Genomic DNA, 22,814 nt, shown 5'->3' with positions numbered 1-22,814 from the left:
TATTTATGTTTTAGCCTGTTTTGTATGTTTGAGATTGTATGTATCCTTTAATTATGAGTAACATTGAAAACCACCTAGAAATGTTGAGGTAAAGTCTATGAATTCTTAATAAAAAGATTTGCTAAAAAATGTTTAAAAAAAGCTGCAGCCTTTCATCCACTGGAGAACGGACTCTTAAAATGGACACATTTTATCTGATCAGTTGTTGCACAGAGCCATAGGGAGGGTAAGGAAAGTGGATGTCTCAACTCATTCTCTTATCTTTGCATTTGAACCTTTAACTTAACATACCAATAAAAAAAAAAAAAAGGCTGTGCCTCACTCTCTTCAGTCTGGGATTGTTAATGCTCTGCTGTTGAAGAAATTCCATTCGTGTAACCGCCTTTGGATTTCATTTGATCTTGAAATGATCCACCCTAGAAAAAAGACATTTTTAACAAGTTTGGGGGGGGGGGGCATCCCTAGATAAAATGCATAGAGGCACATTTGTATTCTTTTCTGGCGGATGGCAGTTCCCTCCCCCACCAGCAATTAGTGGGACATTATTTCCTCCGTGCCTATGTCAGCCCCCCCTAATTTACCCAACCCCACCTGGCAATCTGGTAGCAGGATTCACCTTTTAGCTGCCCATGGCTGTGCTGCCTTCTCCTGTAGCACTACCAGCATGCCATTGTCCAAGGCCTTGCCATTGTATACGTTACATTCTCTCCGTTGCGTACACTAACTGGCTTTGTGCATATGCAGATAGGAGGAGGAGGTCGCAGACAGACCAGACCTGGACATAAGGGGGTTTTTTTCCTCATTCTTTCAGAATACAAAAAAAAAAACCCCACCCAAAAATGCATCTCATCCCATTAAGTTTCATAAGCAGTCTTCTCTGGTAAAAACATGTAAAGAAAAGCACCATCTACTTTGAGTGTACAGTACAATTATGTTTATGCCAAAAACCAATGACATTGCATTTCAAATTGGATGCATTCTCTGTTGGGCAACTTTATGCACCTCAAATATTAAACACAAAAAACCCTCCAAAAACAGTATCTGACCAGAAGAAAGAAGGAAACCCATAATTAGCCAACCCTCCCCACTGATCCTGGGAAAATTGCAATGTTTGATAATCAAATTATCTCCTAAGTGAGAAGCAGGAGAATAGGTACAGCTGAGTTTAGTGTAGGTTTGAGAAGCAGGCAGCAGCCTAACATTACAGGCTGGCTTGCTCCACTCCCCAGTTATCAACCTGTCCAACAAGCAGAGGATGGAGCCAAGAAATAGGTAAATTAATATTTTGAGAAAAACCTCAGCTTTAAAATATAGTGGTTTAATCAGGAGTCTCCCTGTATGTGACCATTACTTTTCAAACTTCTTTACCTCCAAATTAAAAAGAAATATATACCTTAAGTGTTAAGTATGTGGATGTAAGCCTGCTGTACTGGGTACCATAATCAAAAGGTTAAAATACTCATTTCTAAGAGCAAAAATTACAGTTCTGAGGCAAAAAAACCCCCAAACAGTTATTTGAACTCAAAATACCACTTGTTTTCAGTTAACAGGGCCACTTTCACCTACAATATTTCATCCTTTCCACGTTCAGGATTTGGGGGTATTTTTTGTGCAGTTTAGAAGACAAATGTGGAAAGAAAAAAATGAGTTAAGAGTATTATCCAGCTGCAAGTGATGTTTCCAGAATATCCATCTTTAAAAGGGGGAGGAGCCTCCATCTCCTGTCCTCCCCCCCCCAATCAAAAAACCATGAAACAAAAAGGGTGAGCAATTCTTTGAAAGACCTATGGGAAAAAGTGGTGGTTCTTTCTAACTTCTGGCATTCCTAGCAGCATGAGAGCACAACAGAACTCCACAAAATCTGCCCAAAACACATTGCGCTGAACACTTTCATAGCAAGTGTCCCCCAAATTTTGCAGATTTAAGCTAAACTAACATACCGCCTTGGTGATCTGAAACACAACAGCCTCAAAAAGCTTGAGGGAAAGATGGAGGTCTACTTACAGCTGTAAATCCAGTATCTGTACAGCCCGAGCCCACGTGTGCAGTGTGTACAAAGTTCATGGGTTCTCCAATCATATTTCTGTCTATCCTCCGACGCCTTTTCTACAACATAGAAATTACGGTATGTAAAGTTATCCGCACCATGCACAGCTTATGAACAGAAGATCAAATATTTCCACATAGCCTAGTCATATGTGCACGGGAAGTTTACTGACAATTTCTTCTCCCATTTCTTCAGTTATATTGGGGAAAAAAGTAAAAAAAAAAAAAAAAAGGAAGAGTTACATGAAATAAGAGAAAAACACTGCTACAATAAAGGAAAAGGGGAAAAATGTTGGGGTGGTTACATGAATAGTCTCCAACATCCTACCTCCCAATTAGAAATGTTCATTAAGGGTTGTCATAATACATATGGAGTCTCTTGTAATGCAGATACTGGTACAGGAAATGCTGAAAGATGTTTTATTTCATGGGAAGTTGGCTGATAGAACAGTTTCGCAAACACGATGTCAAAGAAATGAAAAAGTTAAAAAAAAAATTTCTGTGCACGAATTTGAAGTAGAGCAGCAGAACTTCCCAAAAACGTATATCATTTGGATTGGTAAATACCTCCTCACAAATGAAGTGTGGCTCGGGTATTCTTGGAAATCTACCTACCAGGACCCTCCCAGTAAGAAGCCAAGCCCATCGGGGCACTGCTCTGCTGTGTTTCAGACTCTCCTGCAACATCACACACACAAGGCAGGAATCCCCTCAAAATAAAATGACCAAGACATACAAAAGGGGACATAGGAATGCATTTAAAATAAATCCCTCCTCCCCACATACACACACTAAATTGGCCATAAAGAGGTACATACTCTTAAATAAAAAACGTAACTATAGGAAAATGTTAAGAAAGAAAAAGAATAAGACCCACAAGAGGAAGTAGCAGAGCTGAGAAACAGGTCATGGATATTCGCAGCAATACAGACAATGCCGGGATTAAATATAAAGAAAGTCTATACAATACCTTTAGTGACAGAAGACTCAAGGGAATGGACAGACTTATTGGGAATCCAGGGTAAAACAAAAATGCTCTTTAAATGAAGCATAAGCTATAAGACACCCAAAATGTATCTAGCACATGAAAAAAAAAATGTAAAGATTTAGCTGGTGATTGCCAATATGCTCATGCTTTGTCAAAATGCCTATATTAGAAGGAAAAATATAAATCAAAGTACCATGGACGCTGGTAGTAAACACAAAGTTTGTCACGTTAAATGAGTATATCAGGTGGATGGAAAGGTGCACCTAAGGCTTATCCAACCATCCTTCTCTCACCAGGCACTGAATTGTCATAAGAGGTTCTCTGAAACACTTGCTGTATTACTACAAACGTTTCCATCTTCCAGAGATGCTTTCAAAAGCACAGACTTTTGGGGTTTTTTTTACCAATACACTTTGTTTTTTTTAAATAAATATATTTTGTTTTGGTTATGCAATTCTTCTCCCCCCCCCCCCCCCCCCCCAAATATGAGCATTTTATTGATCTTGAACTCATTTTTCACAAACACTTATTTTCATGTTTTACCTACATGTTAGGGTGGTTCATTACAAGAGCAAGCTTGTTTCTTTAAGCCTAGATATTCCAATATCACACTGTTCCTACTCCCTTTCAAGTGACACGGGACTGTTTTTGAAATCCCTAGCTGCCGCCTTCCGTCCAGCCTTGGATGGATTTTTGGCCTTCCATCTCTTGCATCATACCTCTAGTGACATCTAGTGGCTTTTATTTAGTAGTCAACACTTCATAATTTTTAGTGTTTAATTGTACAGTAGCAAAGCTACTTTTGTTTTACATTAAATCCATAGTCTTGAGAGGATACAATTAATTTCCTATTTTTAAATTGACTGGTGTCAAACCGCTGGCTAAAGCTTTCGAGTGCCTGAAAAACACAGTACATAAATCAATGTCAATGTCTTGTTAGAAGTAAGGTTCTGCTAGAACACAATAATATACTAATGACAGCAGATAATAGCAACAGGTTCATCCAGGCTGTCAAGTAAACCAGGGCAATATTCAGATTCCCCGCGAGAGGCAGCAGGGTCCATGGGATATGTGCAAGCTAAATTTTAAAGAGAAAAATTCCGTGGAGTTCACCTTCAAAAATCCACCTGACCCACACACTGTGGGTAAAAAGCAGCACATGGAGGCAATTTCAAAATTGAACCAGGTGACACCTTTCTTCCCCCAATCTAATCATGACCTCCTTTTAGCCACATCACGAGGAACAATTTTCAAAAGGCATTTTATAGTCTGGTAAGAGCATTTAACCATTAAAAAACGAGAGAGAGAGACACCCACCCAAATTGAAAGTTGCTCTCATTCCTGTCTACACTACCATGGATACCAGCTGTCAGAGTGTGATCACCTGTAAGATGATGTCATTCTATCCAAGACCATTTCCTGTCATCTTCCTCCACCCTCCTGGGTTGCCGAGCACAAGATCCCGTTTATAGTTCACAAGCAGCACCCTTCTTTCGTCCATGTCAGACCACAAGGTCCCACAATAATCCAGCTGCCGATGTTGCCCTGCCAGCCAGCACCATCCCACCACACTGACCAGGTCACACGAGGCACACACAGCCTGCCAGAAATAGCCAGCTGCTTGAGCACCTGTGTTCATGCTAGGTCTCCTAGTTTATTACTGTATTTGCGGATTGTTAAGACTGATCAAAACTGCCAATTATTTCTTTTCTGGTCTCTTCACCCTCCAGCACTCAGATCTCTGCTTATCCCTTGCCTTCTTAAAGTAAATTTACCATTTTAGTCTGTCCCCATCCCCCCTTGCTCTTGGAAGGCATTCCATGTCAGAATATAAGTGACTCACAGATTAAGTTGCAATGCTGGTGCGAAGGGAGAGAGAGTTTGCATAACACTTGAGCTGCTTTAGGATGAGCAGATGTGACAAGGCACACCCCCCCCCCAATCTGTTTTTCTTACATAAACAGAATCAGGGGGCACAGAACAATTTCATTTCAACCTTACTCAGAACAAAAACGCTCATTTCTGGGAAAATTAGAAAGGAACAATTTTGCAGAGCATAGTGTGAAAAAGCTTAATATAAAATTGTGACATCTCATTGGAGTTGCACTACATTAGCAGGGGGGCCTTCGTAATTAAAACAAGTCTTCTAGAAGTCGGGGCTAGATTCCAGATTTTGTCACCCATAGGCAGAGGATCACGGCAGCACCCCTTTTTGAAGCTGTGCAAAACAGAGGCAGACTCCTCTCTGGTCTGCATGTGTGGCACGCTAGGCAATTGCCTATGTTGCTTGTGCCTAAATCCAGGCCCTGCTGGACGCGTCAAACTGTCCTGGCTGTTTGCAGCTCTCTACCCTAAGAAAGCAGATGGATATTCATGAAAGCAATGGCTAGAACTAGGAGGTGCCTCCACCAATACCTGGAATCCTGAAAAATTGGATCCTTTTGAAGGAAGGGAGGTCAAAGAAGAAATGGCAAATACTTGGTTCTCATGGGATAAGACCTAGGAGCCAGTCAAACATCCCCCAAATGACACCAATACAGTCTGCCTCACAGGGCTGGAAACAGAAGACCGCCTTAGAAAGGAATCTGATGTGACAGGACAAGAGTTAAAGGAGACCCACCATGAAAAAGATGCCTCCAACCTTTGATCACAAAGGATCCCAAGAACAGAAATTCCTTCTGGTGGTTCACTCGCCTTCAGGATTAGGGAGAGAGAGAGACACACAAAGGTCACATGCCTACTTGCATCTTCAGCTGGCAGGTTCAACATTACTGCAATACAAGGGAAGTAGATATTGTCCAATTGGGGTCAAAATTATCTAGCTACAAACCAAGTTAGTGTAGTACAGAACAAGTTCCAAGAAATGAGGAGGAGGTATGAAGCAGGGGGCAAGGACAATTGCATGTATAGAACAGGGAAGAAGTGACTAGGTTATAAAGATCTGCAGTGCATGAAGAACTGATGGAAAGGAGAGGGTTTGGGTCATTTTGGGGGCCGAGGAAATACATAGAGAAATAAGACTATACTGGAATGACAGCCGGCATCTAGCAAAATGTGTGGAATCCAGTTTCTACATAAACACTTCAGAATATATGTTGACAGGAATTTAAACTAGATAAGGGGATGCGGATGAAAGTGACTAATTGAGCTGCTGCCCCCAAAACATTAAAAAAAAAAAAAAGTTAAGGCTACCTGCAAATAGGGAAGATACGAGGATACACAAAAGGAAGATGAAAGACTAATATCAGGAGACCAGGCACAAATATTCATAGACCATTATTTCAGACTTGCAAATCCTGATGGTAGAGGCAGCTCTAGATATTCTGAAGGATAGGGTTACCAGAAAAGGATCAGTGCTTTTAAATATTTATTTTTAAAAACAAACAAATGCAAGGGATATGGAGAAAGCAGTGCTTTAGGTAATCTTACAAGTGCCATCTGTCCTGTTTACACCAGAGTGATTTACAGACCTCTGGCACAGGCAGACAAGTTGAATAGAAATCTAGTCAATGACATGTACACGGCTACAATTAAGAGGGCAGTGTAGATTTTTAATCAGATGTGAACTGGAATATTCCATCTGCAGAATCAGAAGTAGAGAAAATGTGCACTTAAGACGGGGTGAGAGATTTAATTCCCGATTTATATTCTGCCTTTTGTGATTGATCAGCACTTCAAAAACCAGATTGTGTCCAGGTACCATAGCTACATTTTCCCTGTCCCCAGAGGGCTTATGATCTAAGGACCTTATTTACTAAACATTATTAGCCTGTTTACTGTGCAGTAAGTGGCCTAATGCAGTGATAACGCATGGTATTTCAAATATATTCTGCCCCCGGCACTGTGAATATGCTAAATCAGCTCATTACTAGCCTAATACATACAAAGCAAATATGACAGTTATGTTGATTCGAAATTAACACAAGTCCTGATATTTCCTGGTGTCGTGCCTTGGGGGGGGAGGGGGGGAGGTCAACTGACCATAAGTAACACCCCCTACCATGTGGATAAGGCCACTTGACCCACTCCACTACCCCTGGATTGGGGGGTGGGGGAGGCGGGGTTACAAAAAGAAAAAAAAAAAAAAAAAGAGTAGCAAGTCAGCCAAATAAGGAGGACCATTTCGGATGATTAACTATAAGGTTGGGGGGGGGGGGGGGGGGGGTCACGTGATGTGGTGGACCTGAGCAATCACATAGCTTAGTGTTCCAGGAACCACCTCTCTTTTTCACATTTTACCAGTGTTTGGTGGCTTTTAGTTTGGTCCTGCCAGTGTGTGATCAGGAGAAGAGTTGATCCCTCAAGCTGAGGGATCTTAAACTCTTCCATAAAAAATCATATCACTCCGATACTTCAATCATTACACTGGTTACCAGTTAAATACAGAATACAATTCAAGATCCTGTCCATTATACACTCTCATCTACACTCCTAACTCAGTTACTTTATGTTCCATTCTCTGGATTTACAAACCCGCCAGACATCTAAGATCACTGGACAAAAACCTATTAGACATCCCATCACCACGACAGGCCCGTCTCTACATCACCAGAAAAAGATCATTCTCTGTCATTGGACCAATCCTATGGAACGCATTACCAGACTCTTTAAGATCCATATCCAACTCCAAACACTTCAAAAAATCCCTAAAAACACATTTCAATCTGCTTTCCATATATCACACTCTAAATAACATAACCACTTCTCCTTCATACAGGGCACAACATTATTATATATTGATTTTTTTTATGTAAACTATTCATTGTTTTAGATATTTTTTATTTTTATTGAATATTTTTGTAATTTTGAGCTTTTATAATTTGATAATTTTTATGTTTCTTTTAATTTTAATCTTTATTTACATTTGTTTTTTATTTAGTTATGTAAACAGTTTTGATTAAACTGTTTGTAAAGATGGTATACAAACACTTAAATAAATAAAATAAATAAACTTTAAGGCCCTGTGCATGCCCTTGAAAAATCCCTGGTGGAGTAGGAAAATAAAATAGATGATCTTGAGAACTGGGCTCGGCCCACTAATATTCATTTTGTGAGAATTGTTGAAGAATCTGTCCTCTATCTTTTCAAGCTGATGGAAGAGTGGCTACTGCTAGACTTAACTTCTCATCTGCAGGGGAAAATGATTTTTGAACACATTCACAGGATTGGGCCTGAAGTAGCAGGGTGCCCACGGCCAAGGACTCTCATTGCTAAACTAACTTCCTCTACAAAAGGCACAATTGTGCAGGCTTTTCACAAGGTAACAGTGCACTATTGGAACCAGAAAGTCCTCATCTTTCAGGATTTCTCAGAGTAATGCTACAGAGGCGTGCATTTTCCCCGGTTTGCTCAACGTTAGCACAGTGCAACATTCGCCTCGCACCGCAATATCCTGTGCACGTGCATGTGTGGAATCAGGGTAAACACGTGGACGATGCAAAAGGTTTTTTTAGCCACCTTACCAAGTGACTTTGCTCGAGGTGTTTGTTCCCCTCCCCCTTTTTTTTTTCTATTTAGCTCAGTGGTTATTTCATTTCCCTCTCATGTGCCTCCGGGGCCTTTGTTTCCCCTTGCTCGTGGATCTATGACTTGAGGGACGTGTGTTATGTCTCCTGGATAAAGTTGTTCATTATGGGGACTTGTTTACTCATTAGTGGGGAGCAGTTTATGTAACGCTACTGCAATTAGCTCTCCTCGGTGGAGCGTTCCGGTTTCTACCATTGATTTTCAGTTTGCAAGCTGCAGGAGTTGTTGTCATTGCCCCTGATGAATCTGAATGCGTTATTGTCCTGGTGCCAGAGTGGCACTTCTTCATGGTGAGTCCAGCTGGTGGACATCAGGACACTATTTGTTCCGTGGATGGGATATATGGAGGGACTCCCTTCCCGGGCGCTGTTGGAATCTTCTTTATGCACTGGCTTTTTATTTAATGTATTCTTTAGCAGCCTGACTTGTGAAACTTCTGTTCATAATGTACCTCGATGGCTGTTCTCAACACTGGAGCATTACTTCTTATAGTTTAGATTTTTCCTTTATTTTATTGTATGGGATAGTTAGTGTTTCACCACTAATGTGTGAGGGATTACCCGCTTACCTGGGTAGTCATGCGAGTTTTCGCATGACTGTTTCCCACAGAATCAGAGTGATTCTGTGGGAAGGGCCACATTTTTGACACGTCCCCTGTAGCCCACCCCATTCCGATACCCAAGTTCTTCACATACTACAATGTATAAAGAGACTGCCACAATACTCTGACAGTGACGGCTGAGCACAAGATGCAGGTCTGATTTCTTTTCCCCTCACACAGTCAACAGGTTTCCTACTTGTCACTATGGGGAGAGAAAATGCACTACTGGTCTTTATAAAGAACATAAGAGTGACCAGACTGGGGTCAGAGAGTCTAAACCTAATATCCTATTTCCAACAGTTGTCAATCCAGGTCACAAGTACTTGGCAGGATCTCAATTAGGAGATAGGGATAAGTAGAGGCTGAGGACTAGCAACATGAGATCAAAGTCCATCTGGTGAGTAAATGTTCATGGACTTCTCCTCCAGGAACTTGTCCAAACCTTTAAACCCAGCTACGCTAACTGCTCGTATCACATCTTCCAAAAACGACTTCCAAGCTTAAGTGTACATTGAGTGAAAAAAAAATGTTCTGCAAGGTTTTAAAATGTGCTACTTATTAGCTTCAGAGTGTCCCCTAGTTTTTGTATTTTCTAAAAAGAGCAAATAACTGATTCACATTCACCCATTCTATTTCATTCATGAAATTAGACCATCATATCCCCCCCACCCTCAGCCGTCTCTTCTCCAAGATGAAGAGCCCTAATCTCTTTTACCTTTCAGAGGGGAACAGTTTCATTTTTTTTTATCATTTTAGTTGCCCTTCTCTGTATCTTTTCCAATTCAGCTATATCTTTTGAAGCGCAGTGCCTAGAATCACACACAGTCCTCAAACTGTAATCTCACCATAGAACGATACAGAGGTATCGTGACATTCGCCATTCTCTTCCACACACTGAGCAGAGGATTTCAAAAGCATTTCCACTAGGACTCCCAGATCCTCTTCCTGAGTGGTAACTCTTAATATGGAACTTAACATTGTGTAACTACAGTGTGCACCACTTTGCACTTCCCATTTGGATGCCAATTCTCCCAATACTCCAATTTCCTACAATCTGCTAGTGATTCTACAACTGAGAATAATTTGGTCTCACCTGCAAATTTGATCATTTTACTCATTCCTTTGTCCAGATCCTTTTTATATATATATTTAAAAGTACCGGTCCTTGTACATATATCAGAGGAACTCCAGTGAGAAGACTTATTCATCACTTTTTTATAAAAAAAAAAAACAAACCCTCAGTACTGCACAAGTTTCAGTCATTATAAAATCTTGTCTATATAAAAAAAAAAAATTCACCATTACCAGTATCTTCAACTTTTCCAGAATTGTACCGACTAACAAAACATTTTTAAAATCTCCTATTATGTGGCAACTAGTAATACTGCACATTTAAGGTGTTACAGCATTAAAAGCTCACGGCTAAGTTAATTCTCTCCAGCCAAATTTCTGTAGGTAAACAAGCAAGAGTGCAGGAATCTGAGCATACAAAGGGACACAGACCTGAACTCAGGCCAGGAAAATCTCATGTCATGAAACGTGCTTGTGTAGAATATGCTGGCATGGCCCCCATTTCTAAATGAGCTCAGCTGGCAGCGGTGCTTTCCAATTCAAGAGCAGAGCAGCACAATTGAATCGTAAAGGTCAGCATTTCAGGGGACCATCAGTTACTGTTATTGAGTGAGGAGAGAGGAGTCACTTGAAAAACACAAGTGGCCTAGTCTCCCTGTGTTGCCACAGCTGAAGCCATGCCATGGTTGATTCCTCTCTCAAATCTGCACTAAGAAAAAAAAAAATGTTTAATACGCCCTACTGGACAAATGCAAGAGATTGCTGGAATATTTACTTACCGGCTGTGGCTGTTCACCAATGCACCAACTGAAACAAACTAGGAATTCAGTCATTCTGTATCTGTAGCTTTGTAGAACACACCAGCTTCCTTTAAACAGATAAACACACAGCCGTCGCCTTCCTGTTCACGAGATCACAACATGCCGGAAGCTGCTCATGCAGGAAGGTCAGTTTCTGAAGTTTTTCCCCCTTTATGATAAAATGCTTTTTGGCAGCTTTTTCCAAATGCTCTTCTACACCTAGTGAAGGAAAGTAGAAAAAAAATGCATTCATCTCTACAGATGAGGACTTAGTGTCTGCTTTGCAAACAGAAGTTATATGTAGTACAGTTCCACAAGAAGAAGGAGGTGAACACAAAACATTACCATATCCAAGAAAAGCAAGTCTAAAACAGAACTCAAAGTCTAGTCTACTGGAATAAGTTTTTGAAAATATGTGTTCACATTCTTTATTATGACAAATAGGAAAACAAAAAAAAAAGATTAAGGAATAGTAACATGCATTATATTGCATACATAAAGGAATCTGGATAATTGGGAATATACAGTCTCCATGTTTTGTTTTGGAGGGGGGGGGGGAGGCATGTTTTGGGGTTTTCAGTTTATTTGCAAAACAAAATGTAAAAAGTAAAAACAGACACATCCCACCACAAAACACATGAACTGAATGAATCTTAAGGGCCTCCAGCTACCCTGCCCAGAGCCAGCATCTCTCCCCCCCCCCCCCAAACATCGCTGCAGAGCTCCTTCCCCCCCCCCCCCCAAAAAAAAGCCACAAATAGGAGACATGCCCAGTTGCTCCCACCCGGTCCACAATGCTTTAAAAATACAGCCATCCAGCTGGAGGAGCAGCCTAGTGGTTACAGCAGTGGGTTATGAACCAAGGAAGACAGTGTTCAAATGTCACTGCTACTCTGACCTTGGGCAAGTCACTTTACCCTCTGCTGCCTCAGGTACAAACAGATTGTGAGTCCTCTGGAGATAGGCAAATGCCTACAGAACTTGAATGTATTCTGCTTTGAAGTGCCTGAAAAGCAGAAAATAAATCTACTGGAGGATGGCACTGAAGTGATGTCATTTTGGCAGCTTCCTCCGGTTCAGCCGACATTTTGCTGGGGTGGCTCCAGGTCAGATTTTTGGCTTGGGACTGTCAAGGCCATTTGTTTATTTTTTTAAACTCCATGAACACACTCAAAACATTTGGTGCATTTTCATAAGAAACTATTTTCAGTTCCTTGCTTTCAGAATGAACAAAAAGAAGTGGCCTCATGCGTTGCATTTTTTACATTAGTTTGAAACAAGTGTACAGCTCTGCTTTACATCCATTCCCAGTCTTGCATTTACAAGCCATTCCCTACCCTTACCCCTGATACTCCAACAAATACAAGTGTATTTGCTCTTTGGACTAAATATAAGATAAAGTAACCAGGCTGACACTGACAAGTGTTTAGTGCAATCAGGTCACCTCACAGTACAGCTCAGAAAGTGCTGAATGAGGGGAAGCTGCAAGGACAAGAAATCGGAAGATGAACTTAATTGACACAAAAGCCTGGATTGCAACAGCCCAATATTCATTTTATATCAAGGTTGTCAGGTCTGGCAAAGCCGCACCTTCATCGGGCATGCATTCACTGCCTTTGTGTCGGCACCACCTAGGCAGCAAAGGCAGTCACAAGAGAGACAAGAACCAGCTCAGCTTATCAGAAAGAGTTCCTGCTCACACACAGGTTTAAAAAAGGACAAAAAAAGACCATCTAATGAAAATCACAAAATGTCAAATGTAATTCAAAGATCTTAAAAATTTTCACTCATACAAAATGTTAAATGCCTTATACAAATAGATAACAAAATAAGTCAAAGTACTACATCTAAATACACTCCCAATAATATTCAGAATATACCAATACAGAAAGGCCCACAAAAACAATAAAGCACACACAATACTATAAAAAGTCCCACAAACCCCTCCCCCCCCCCAAAAACAAACTACTTTCCTTCTCAAAGAAAAAAATAGCAAAGATAGGATAGTAACATCAGCAGAAAAAGACCAAATGGTCCATCCAGTCTGCCCAACAAGCTTTATAGCAACTTGCTGCTCCATGCAGGTTTCCTCCAAGCCCTATGTTTAGAGTAGTAATATTTGCAAACAAAAAAAAACAAGCAACTATCAAACACAAAATTCTTGCTAGCAATATTTTTTGTGCTAGTAGCCTTCTTGATAATTCAGACAATGCTGCTTGAATGTGTTTTGCTTTTGGACTTGGCCACAGGAGCAGTCCTGTGCTTTTCCCTAATATCTGCATATCCATACGCCCGACCATACAAGTCAGGGCCTAGAGTTGGCTGTCATTTGACTCCTAATCCCCTTTTTGTCCCCAAAGTGAAGAACAATGTTGCAGTTGCATCAATACTAACTGCCATCTGCCTCTCCATTTCAGCTTACCCCCATGCATCCTTTTCTTCATTTCTAGCCTGTAGGGATCGGCAGTGTTTATCCCTTGCCCTTTTGAATTCACCATTTTAATCCTCATCACCTCTTCTGGAAAGGTATTCTAGGCATCCACCACTCTCTCCATGAAAAATGAAACTCCAGGGGGAAACAAATCAGAAAATCATTTCATGACTCCTACTGCTTGCTTTCCAAAGGAAAAGATTAAAGGATTATGCATCATTAAAACCTCTCTGGTATTTGAAGGTCTGTATCATCTCTCTCCTAGGGCATATTCATGCAAATCCTTCAGCCTTTAAGTCTTCACACCATTTTTTGTGGCCCCTCTCTGAACTGCCTCCATCCTTTTTGATAAATGGTCTAAGGACCTGTACAAGGGCATTATCACCTCCTCCTTACTGGTTATTCCTCTCTGCAGCTCAGCATTCTTCTGGCTTTAGCTATAGCCTTGTCACATTGTTTCACTGCATTCAGACAGGCGGATACAATGGCCCCAAGGTCCCTCTTCCAGTCCGTGCACATTGTATTACTGCACCTGCAATGCATGTTTCTGCACTTCTTGGCATTAAATCCCAGCTGCCAAGTCTGACCACTCTTCAAGCTTTCTTAAATCCCTTTTCATTCTCTCCACTGTTGTAGATCTTAGTATTGTCTGCAAACAGACAAACTTTACTTTCTATCCCTTCCCCAATGTCGCTCACAAAAGATAATACCGATCCTTGTGGCACTCCACTTAATTCTCTTCAGAGTAGGTTCCATTTACCATTACATGCCATCTCCTATCTGTAATCCACAGCGCCACCTTGGCACTCACTCCCAGGCTTCTCATTTTATTCACAAGCTTTCTATGCGGGACCGTATCAAAAGCTTTGCTGAAATCCAAGTAAGATCACATCGCGTGCTCTGACTGTACCGGTTGCTACTGATTTCAAGGTGGACATTTGGCATTTTGTTCCTACATCTTCACTATGTTTGGCAAGAAGGAACGGTCATGGGACTTTTTTTTTTTTATTACATTTGATATATTTACATAGAAACAGAAACATAGAAATGACGGCAGAAGACGACCAAATGGCCCATCTAGTCTGCCCAGCAAGCTTCACACATATTTTCTCTCATACTTATCTGTTTCTCTTAGCTCTTGGTTCTATTTCCCTTCCACCCCCACCTTTAATGTAGAGAGCAGTGATTGAGCTGCATCCAAGTGAAATATCTAGCTTGATTCGTTAGGGGTAGTAGCCGCCGCAATAAGCTGCACCCATGCTTATTTGTTTTACCCAGTCTATGTTATTAGCCCTTATTGGTTGTTTTTCTTCTCCCCTGCCGTTGAAGCAGAGAGCTATGCTGGAAATGCGTGATGTATCAGCCTTTCTCCCATGCTGTTGAAGCAGAGAGCCATGCTGGATGTGCATCGAAAGTGAAGTATCAGGCACATTTGGTTTGGGGTAGTAACCGCCGTAACAAGCCAGCTACTCCCCGCTTTGTGAGTGCGAACCCTCTTTTCTTCTCCCCTGCCGTTGAATCAGAGAACTTTGCTGTATATGCATTGAAAGTGAAGTATCAGGCTTATTTGATTTGGGGTAGTAACCGCCGTAACAAGCCAGCTACTCCCCTCTTATTTACAGTTAATATGGAAAGGACAGGATTTTCACTATTAAAGCCACAGGGCACTGTGGCTTTTATTCTATTTTTATTCAGGTTAGGGTATGCTTTGTGCATTGTATACTACATATGTTGTGATCCAGGGCACCCAGGTGCCTGAAAGATTTGATTACACACCCAAATAAAAATGTGATTGCTTCTGGTACAAACAGACTAATCAATACAGACCCATATTAGAAGCACAAGCACAGTCTGTGCACTTTGTTTTTTAGTAACCATGGTTTAGGCTCGCGCAGCTTGTGCCCCTCAAAGTTCTGCACACAAATCACCCCAGCATCATGAACTCTGGATTCAGCCCTACAGATTTACCCTAGCAAGAAATTTTATTCCACCTCAGAGTAGGAGTTACAGTCCCAAAAATTAAGTGTTAATTGTGTAATTGACTTTTAAGCATGTAATAAATTAAAACTAAACAAATAAAAAAAAGGGGACAAGAGGGGGCCTGGGAAGTCTTGGTAGTGACCTGTGTAACGAAGACTCAGTTCTGTTCAGACAGACATCCTCCATCAGGGCCATGGAGTGGAAACTGACAAAGCTAAAACCAAAACACTTTTCATGATGGCCACAGGAAGGCAAACCCCACAGGGTGTGTGCAAAGCACATTTAGTAATATAGAAGCAATACCCTCTCCACTGGGTTCATCCTTTTCAATATAACAAACATTATGAAAGAATCCCTCCAATCAACCAAGAACACACTTTTTTTTTTTTTTTTTAAATAGCCAACTTCGCATTTATTTGCCACACAAGCACAAAAACCTAAGGGGTAGATTTTATAAATCTATGTGCACGCGTACTTTTGTTCGCGTGTAGATACGCGTGTAGCCATGCGTATCTTATAAAATCCAGGGTCGGTGCGCGCGCAAGGGGGTGCACATTTGTGCACAGAGCCCTGCGCGCACTGCCTGTTCCCTCCGAGGCCGCTCTGAAATCGGAGCAGCCTCGGAGGAACTTTCTTCCATCCCCTCCCCCCCCGCACCTTCCCCTCCCAATCTAGACCCTCCCTACCTTTATTCAAAAAGTTACTACTGCTTCCGGGCAGTAGTAACTTACGCACGCCGGTTGTCAGCTTGCGCAGCAGGCCCCGACACAGGCCGCTGTGTCGGGGCGCTCGGCCACGCCCCCACGCCGACACCATGCCCCCTGGCCACGCCCCCAACTGCCCCTTTTTGCAAGCCCCGGGACTTATGCACGTAACCCTTTTAAAATATGGCCCTAAGTGAATACAAGTGATTGCAACACTTCTTACTAGCCTGAATCTTGAATGTCTGCAAATCCAAACAAATGGTCAAGTAAACAGGTAAAATATTCCAATACAATCCAAAAACCTTTCCAATAACCCTTACACCACTCCCCCCCCCCCCAGCCCATCTTAACTTGCATTAATGAACACCAAAGATGATAGACTGACAGTCTCGAACAAAGGGAGACTGGCTTTTCAAAAAACTTGGGGAGCATTCTTACATAGTCTACTGGAGACAGAGTGGTGTCAGAGTTCAAAAACCAAAGTTCTAAAATCCAAATGGAGCAAATCTATTAAGTGCCATCCAAAATTACACAGTAGGTACTTCCATCTAGCCACTTTACTAGTATACATCTTTTTGCTATGCACAAGCCCTTGATTACAAATTAAAAATTCAAATTTGGAACAAATCACGGTCTTCAGGTTTTACATAAAAAATATAAAATACTGGCAACCTAGGTAAACATATTTAGCACATTAGACATACACACATACACTCCCAAATTCCAGACCCAAATTAGCATTACATACATGCAACAGTAATGCATATATCCAATTTCAAACGTCCGGAAAGAATAAGTGACAATTCTATAAGAAATACAGAACTGTTCTCTCATTGGAATGGATACTACAGACTTGTACATGAATAAACTGTTAAGGAAATCATCTTCATTGATAAAGAATTTAAATTTTTCCCCAAGACCCCAGACTTGTTATTGTATATATGTTCCGAATGCCAACATTTACAGCATGTGGAGAGCTTATACCCCCCCCCCCCCCCCTTTGAATACTTACAATAATCTTAAAAACGCAGATATTTTGGGGTTGACTACTAAATAAGGAATGAATATGACTTGAAAGCTGTAAAATGTGCTACGCAGAGTTTTTAAATCCCATATGCAGTTTACAGTGCTCAAATGTGTAAATCTTCTTGATTTATAACGTATCAAATTTCTGTTGGCTCAGTGGTTTATATGTTTTGTTGTCATTCCCTGCTGGGAAATTAGGATTTCCTCTAATTGGTAGCCAAGGAGAAAACTCCCAGGGTATAGCTAGATGTTGATGAATGAACTTCGACACCTTGCATAGCAAACATCAGGGGATTAGTTATGATATGGACTAGTAAAGATGTTTTCTGTGCATGTAATGCAAAGCAAATATCACATGGGGTTGTGAACATCTGAGTAATTATTGCTCCTTTGCAACCAGTCACCCAAGCACCTGATTAAATGCCCATATTATAATATTGGGAAGTCCCCATCCATCCTCCTCCATTGGAAATGCAAGTTTTGCTACAGGAAGTCTGGCTTTCCATTGTTTTTTCCCCAGATAAATTCTGAACAAAGTTATATATAATGTTTAGTATTGCAGAAGGCTGAGCTTAAGGAAACATTTGGAGGGTATGCAATAATTTTGGTAGAAGCATCATTTTAATCAATTCAATATGCCATAGAATTGAAAGAGGAAAGTGGATCCAACTAATTTAATCTTGTTGATAATGGGATTGTTTGTCAAATACCAATTACGATCTATATGAATAAAAATTCCAAAATACTTAATATGCTAGTGAGACAAGCTAATTTTTTTAAACTCTCTATGCAGTAAGCTAATGGGATGCTAATGCACTGGGAGTTTTGAAAAGATGGACAAAAAAAAAATATGAGTTACACAAATCATGGTTTCATGCATGGAAAATGCACTCTGTGCATAAAGCATGTTTTACCAAGTACTGGAACCAGAACTCCAGCTTCCGCTGTAGGCTAACATTAGCCCTGGAAACTTTACTGCACCCTGGATTAGGAGTTGACTTTTCTTACATCTGAAAACTATTTATTTAAGGTTTTTATATACCGGCAATCATGAGCACATATCTTGCTGGTTTACATGAAACAGGAGTGCATTAAATACATCAACTAGAACTGTGGTGATCGAAGGAGCAGTTACAAATAACAAGGGTAGCAGAACTTGGATAAGAAGGAAGAGATAGGAAAGAATAAACGGTTGAACGGTATACAAATAAATTAAATGCTATGTAAAAATGGCATGATTAATGGCTGAATATTTGAAGTCCTTGGTTTGTATCTATGACGTGATATTAGATTGTGTCTGGGAAAGCTTGCTTGAATAACCAAGTCTTAAGTCCTTTCCTGAAAGTTAAGAGGCAAGGTTCCAGTCTGAGATCTGTGGGAATGGAATTCCACAGAGAAGGGCCAGCAGTGGAGGTGGCACGAGCTCTTAGAGTGATGTGTTTGGTCATTTTCGCAGGGGAAACTGAGGGCGCCTAGAGGTGTGGTTGCTTACTAAAGGTAAGCAACCACACCTCTGCAGGGGGGGGGGGGAATAGCGAATATCATTAACATGACATTCCAGTGCGAGGGCTCCAATGTTGGGCACAAAACCCCTTGCTGTATCAGCAATAAAAAGTTTGCCCACAAGAAGTGTGAGCACAGCTGAGGGTTAAACTGAGCACCATGCCCAGCACACCTTACTGAACCTTCCCCCTAGATGATTGGAGAGGTGCCCAGGTCTGCCACTGTCAGGAATTGGGAGCTCACTAGTATGTGCACAAAAGACAGGCAATCTGATATCTCTCAGTCTATCAGAGTCTGTTAACTTAGGCCCAACTCCCAGCAAAAAGTTCAAAGGTCATTTCTGAGATGTGTTCATCTATGCTGCACAAATGCAACCAAGTGACCTTGGGCAGCAGTAGCAGAAAATGTTTCTTCTTACATAGGTAAAGAAGAGAGAGAACTGGTATTTGTAAAAAGTAACAAATTGCCGGTTACACAAGGCAGGACTGGCTGGGCTATTAAAAGCCATGCGAATGCATGTAAGCGATCAGCCCCAAGATAGTTTCCTAAATGTGTTATTGGCTGGCAAGATAGCACTTTTCATAGAACTAGAAGCACAGGTACCATGCCAAATGTAATCAGGATTCCACCTACAGGAAGACATTCTTAGCACCAGTATTCTATCAGAACTGCCTCTCAGAGCCCAAGCACTGAATCCCTGCATGACAGATAAGGTCCCCAGGGACACAGAATCCAATTGTATCATCTGCCTCTTTTTTTTCCTGTATCTCTTAATGTGCTCTGACATGCCAGGAGCTCTTTTTCCTGGTGCTTCTTTGGATTCAAAGAGGATCCTGCCAGACTGCCAGTTTACATCATCTGTGCTCTGGAATGGCTTACTAGAGGGTTAGAGAGCAGAACCTTAAGTAGAAGGTATGAAGAAGAAAAACTAAGCCATTTTTGCCTCTAAAGGACACACAGGAAAGAAAGCAAACATCACTCAAGTGGCAATTGTGGTTTTTATATTTTTTTTTCCCTGTTGGTTTTTCATCTGAAGGACAAGCAGCACGATACTTGCTGTGGAAGTGATGCATCTGAGCTCTTGTAGGCATGGTGAATGTCTGCTGCCATCAGAATGGTGATGAGGATTTAATCACAGAAGAGTCATCCCCTCTCTCTCATGGCAAGCAGGGAAAATAAGTCAGCTGAGCAATTGAATGGAAGACAGAAGGGTGAGATTAAGTAAAAAGGCTTTTTTTTTTTTAAAATGCCATAGGGTAAAGGTGTATACAATCACACAGAGAACATTATAATATAGCCAAGCTTCTGAGCAGTTGCAGTGAAATGCTGTTTTAAGTGTGTGAGAAAAGTGACCAGAAAGATGGATGTCTGAATAGAGTATAAAACATGTAGACAAGGTTTATGAGGAGATATACAGGACTTGATGTGACACAATCTAGAAGACCTGCACATGGCTATAGATTAAAATATGAAATCCAATTTAGCAAAACTCAATAGCAAATTTGGCTCCATTAGAGAAATAGTGGTAGATCTTCTGTCTGTCCCTTCAACCCCGAACCAGATTTAGGAAATAAAAAATAAAGATCAATCTGAGTGACAAACATACTCAACCCCGCTGATCACTGGTCTTCTGAAACACAAGAGGACAGGGCTCCCCAGATAGCAATAGGGTTTAATAGCCAATACAGAATAAAAGGCTTCTCTTACCTCCATTATAAGTTATTTTGTTAATTCAGAATACAGTTATTTATTTAAAAACTTTTCTATACCGATCTTCATGGTTGAGGGACCATATCAGATCGGTTTACATCGAACTGGGGAACTGGAACAAAAACCATAGTTTGAACAGGAAGAACAAAGTTACATTCAACAAGGAAAATAAACTTGGAGGCAAAGACTGCTGGAATGAAAGGCTAAGAAATTAGAAATTAAATATAGACAATTGCTGAGTTCTTATTCCGAGTTTGATGGGGGTGTGGAGATCTATTGTTCATGAACAATAGATCTGTTTGTGGATTCTATTTCATGAACAAAAGATCAGTTGTGGATTCTATTTCTAATCATATTAATGCCACAATATAGCAAGAAACAGAGCCAGACTACTTTCTAATAAATTTCCTGCAAGTGTGCCTGGTTCCATTTGCCAGCACAGTACCAAGAGTCTTCTAGAGATCTCCTTATTCCCTTGATAAGGCAGCTTTATCCAAAACGGCATCTAGAATGTTTCAAGGAGAACTTTCTACCTATAAAATCATTGTGGCTTAGCTGAAACTGCAGGTCTGGGCCAGCAAAATTCAGAAAGCCACTGTGAGTGTGCTGCACATGCATGTCTTCCAAAAGGACCACGAGGTGAATAGTTCTAAAGGCTTGCTTTGAGGTGCAACAATATAGTAAGGATTACCCTACAAAGGACACAGATTACCAACAAGTTGCCATGAATGTAAGTTACTGTTCTTTTAAAAGAAAAAATTATTAAAGGATGACTGAGAAAGTACACCTAGTCTGCAGTGGTTCATGCTGAACACTGTATTAAAAACTGATGAAATGACCTGCCCTATAATAAGCACCCTCTCCTCAAAAGTATTCATTTTACCTGGGGGGGGGGGGGGGGGGGGAGATGGCCAAGTTTCCCTTCATCTGCCCTCTACAATTATCAAAAGGAGAAACTAACCTCCCCAAACATCACTATTACCAGTACAAACAGGAATGTGCCCAGCAGCAAGGAGCCCTCCAGTCTGCACAACCATTAAACTTACTATTCAAAACAGCCATTTTCACTTAGTTACATAATAAGCTACTTTGATTTCTCCTTTATACATAGTAAATCATTTATAGGTTAGTTTGTTTAGAGACAAAATGGAGAATGCTACTTTTAAATAACACTATACAATTTAAGATAACGATATTTTTAAAGGGCACCATTTCAGACAAATTTATGCTATCAAAATTAATTGGTTTTCTGAAATATTCTGTGGCCTATATAAAGGCTTCACCTCTCAAACATATGAACTGCTGCAGCAGTAATTAAGATAACACTGTAGACAGCTCCCCATTAATGGATAAGTCTAGAACGAATAATTTTGTCAATATTTGTAAAAAAAAAAAAAAAAAAAAAAAAGCAAAGAAAGCATCTCACTAAGTTTAAAAAGTCACCCGTTTCTTCCCCCTCTAAAACTTAAGTTGCCTTTATTAGTACTAAAACCAAGTTACAATTTTTTTTTTTAATACCTTAATCCAAAAGCCACAAAATTAAGCTTTTGGTGTAGCAAGGTGTTTAAATATAAACAAACTGACGGGGGACTGAAAAACCCTTAAACAAAAATAATTTGATTTTTATATTTCATTTTGGCATTTCAAAGCGGATTATATTTAAGTACTATAGCTAGTTCCCTATTCCCAGGGGGGCTCACAATCTAAGAGCCTGCTTCATCAAGGTATTTTCTGATAGACACAGGAGAAAAGCCTTTCTGAATCTGGCAGTAATTTTGTACCTAAGGCGACAGAGAGTAAATGGTCTTACCAAGGCCACAAGGAATGGCAGTGGGACTTGATTTTTAATACAGGAAGAACTTTAAAACGCATTTAAGAGACACAAAAATAACTGCCTTACATTTTCTTTTGCGTTATTTTTCATGAAAAGTCTTCAGAATGTACAACCAGAATAACTACCTACTGGGAATTTCAAGCCTTAACAATTCATAAGCCCATAACACGTGGAAGCCCCTCTCAGGAACTTCAAAGCTCGTGCAATTATTTAGAGACATCATAAAGCAGCAGAAAAGCCCCGGCACAGGCGCCACTTTCCATGGCTGCGTTAAAGGTGGCGCTGTCCTCCCGTGCGCTCCCACCCGCGAGACACCGTCACGCAGCCCCTTTACAAGCCCGAGGCCTCGGTGCGCGTGTAACTGCGCGGCTTACCGACACCAGGCGGGCGCTCAGTCCTCAAGTCAGGCCAGGGAAACCTAAGCCACCGCCACTGCTTCGCTCCCCTCGGACTGCAAGCGGGGCAGGAATAGCCGGGACAATCATGCGCAGACGCAGGAAATCAGCAGCACGCGGCCAGCCCTCATGTACCCAGAGGAGCCACCCGCACGCAACCTGCCGCGCTGCACGTGAGCGTAACCGGGGAGGAGCCTAC

At 41.0% G+C, this 22,814-nt stretch overlaps 1 long non-coding RNA gene across 1 annotated transcript; it reads right to left on the bottom strand.

Moving 5' to 3' along the window:
• Positions 1–377: 377 nt before the first annotated feature.
• On the bottom strand, positions 378–22,795 carry LOC115075139. Its single transcript, XR_003852443.1, has 4 exons — positions 22,595–22,795; positions 11,012–11,251; positions 2,005–2,101; positions 378–416 (listed from the first exon to the last, which is right to left on the bottom strand). It is a non-coding gene; the product is annotated as an uncharacterized LOC115075139 (long non-coding RNA).
• Positions 22,796–22,814: the final 19 nt, after the last annotated feature.

Source organism: Rhinatrema bivittatum, chromosome 13 (assembly GCF_901001135.1).
Source record: "Rhinatrema bivittatum chromosome 13, aRhiBiv1.1, whole genome shotgun sequence".
NCBI lineage: Eukaryota > Metazoa > Chordata > Amphibia > Gymnophiona > Rhinatrematidae > Rhinatrema > Rhinatrema bivittatum.
The sequence above is the reverse complement of the archived record's forward strand: the minus strand, read 5'-3'. Positions and strand labels throughout refer to the sequence as shown.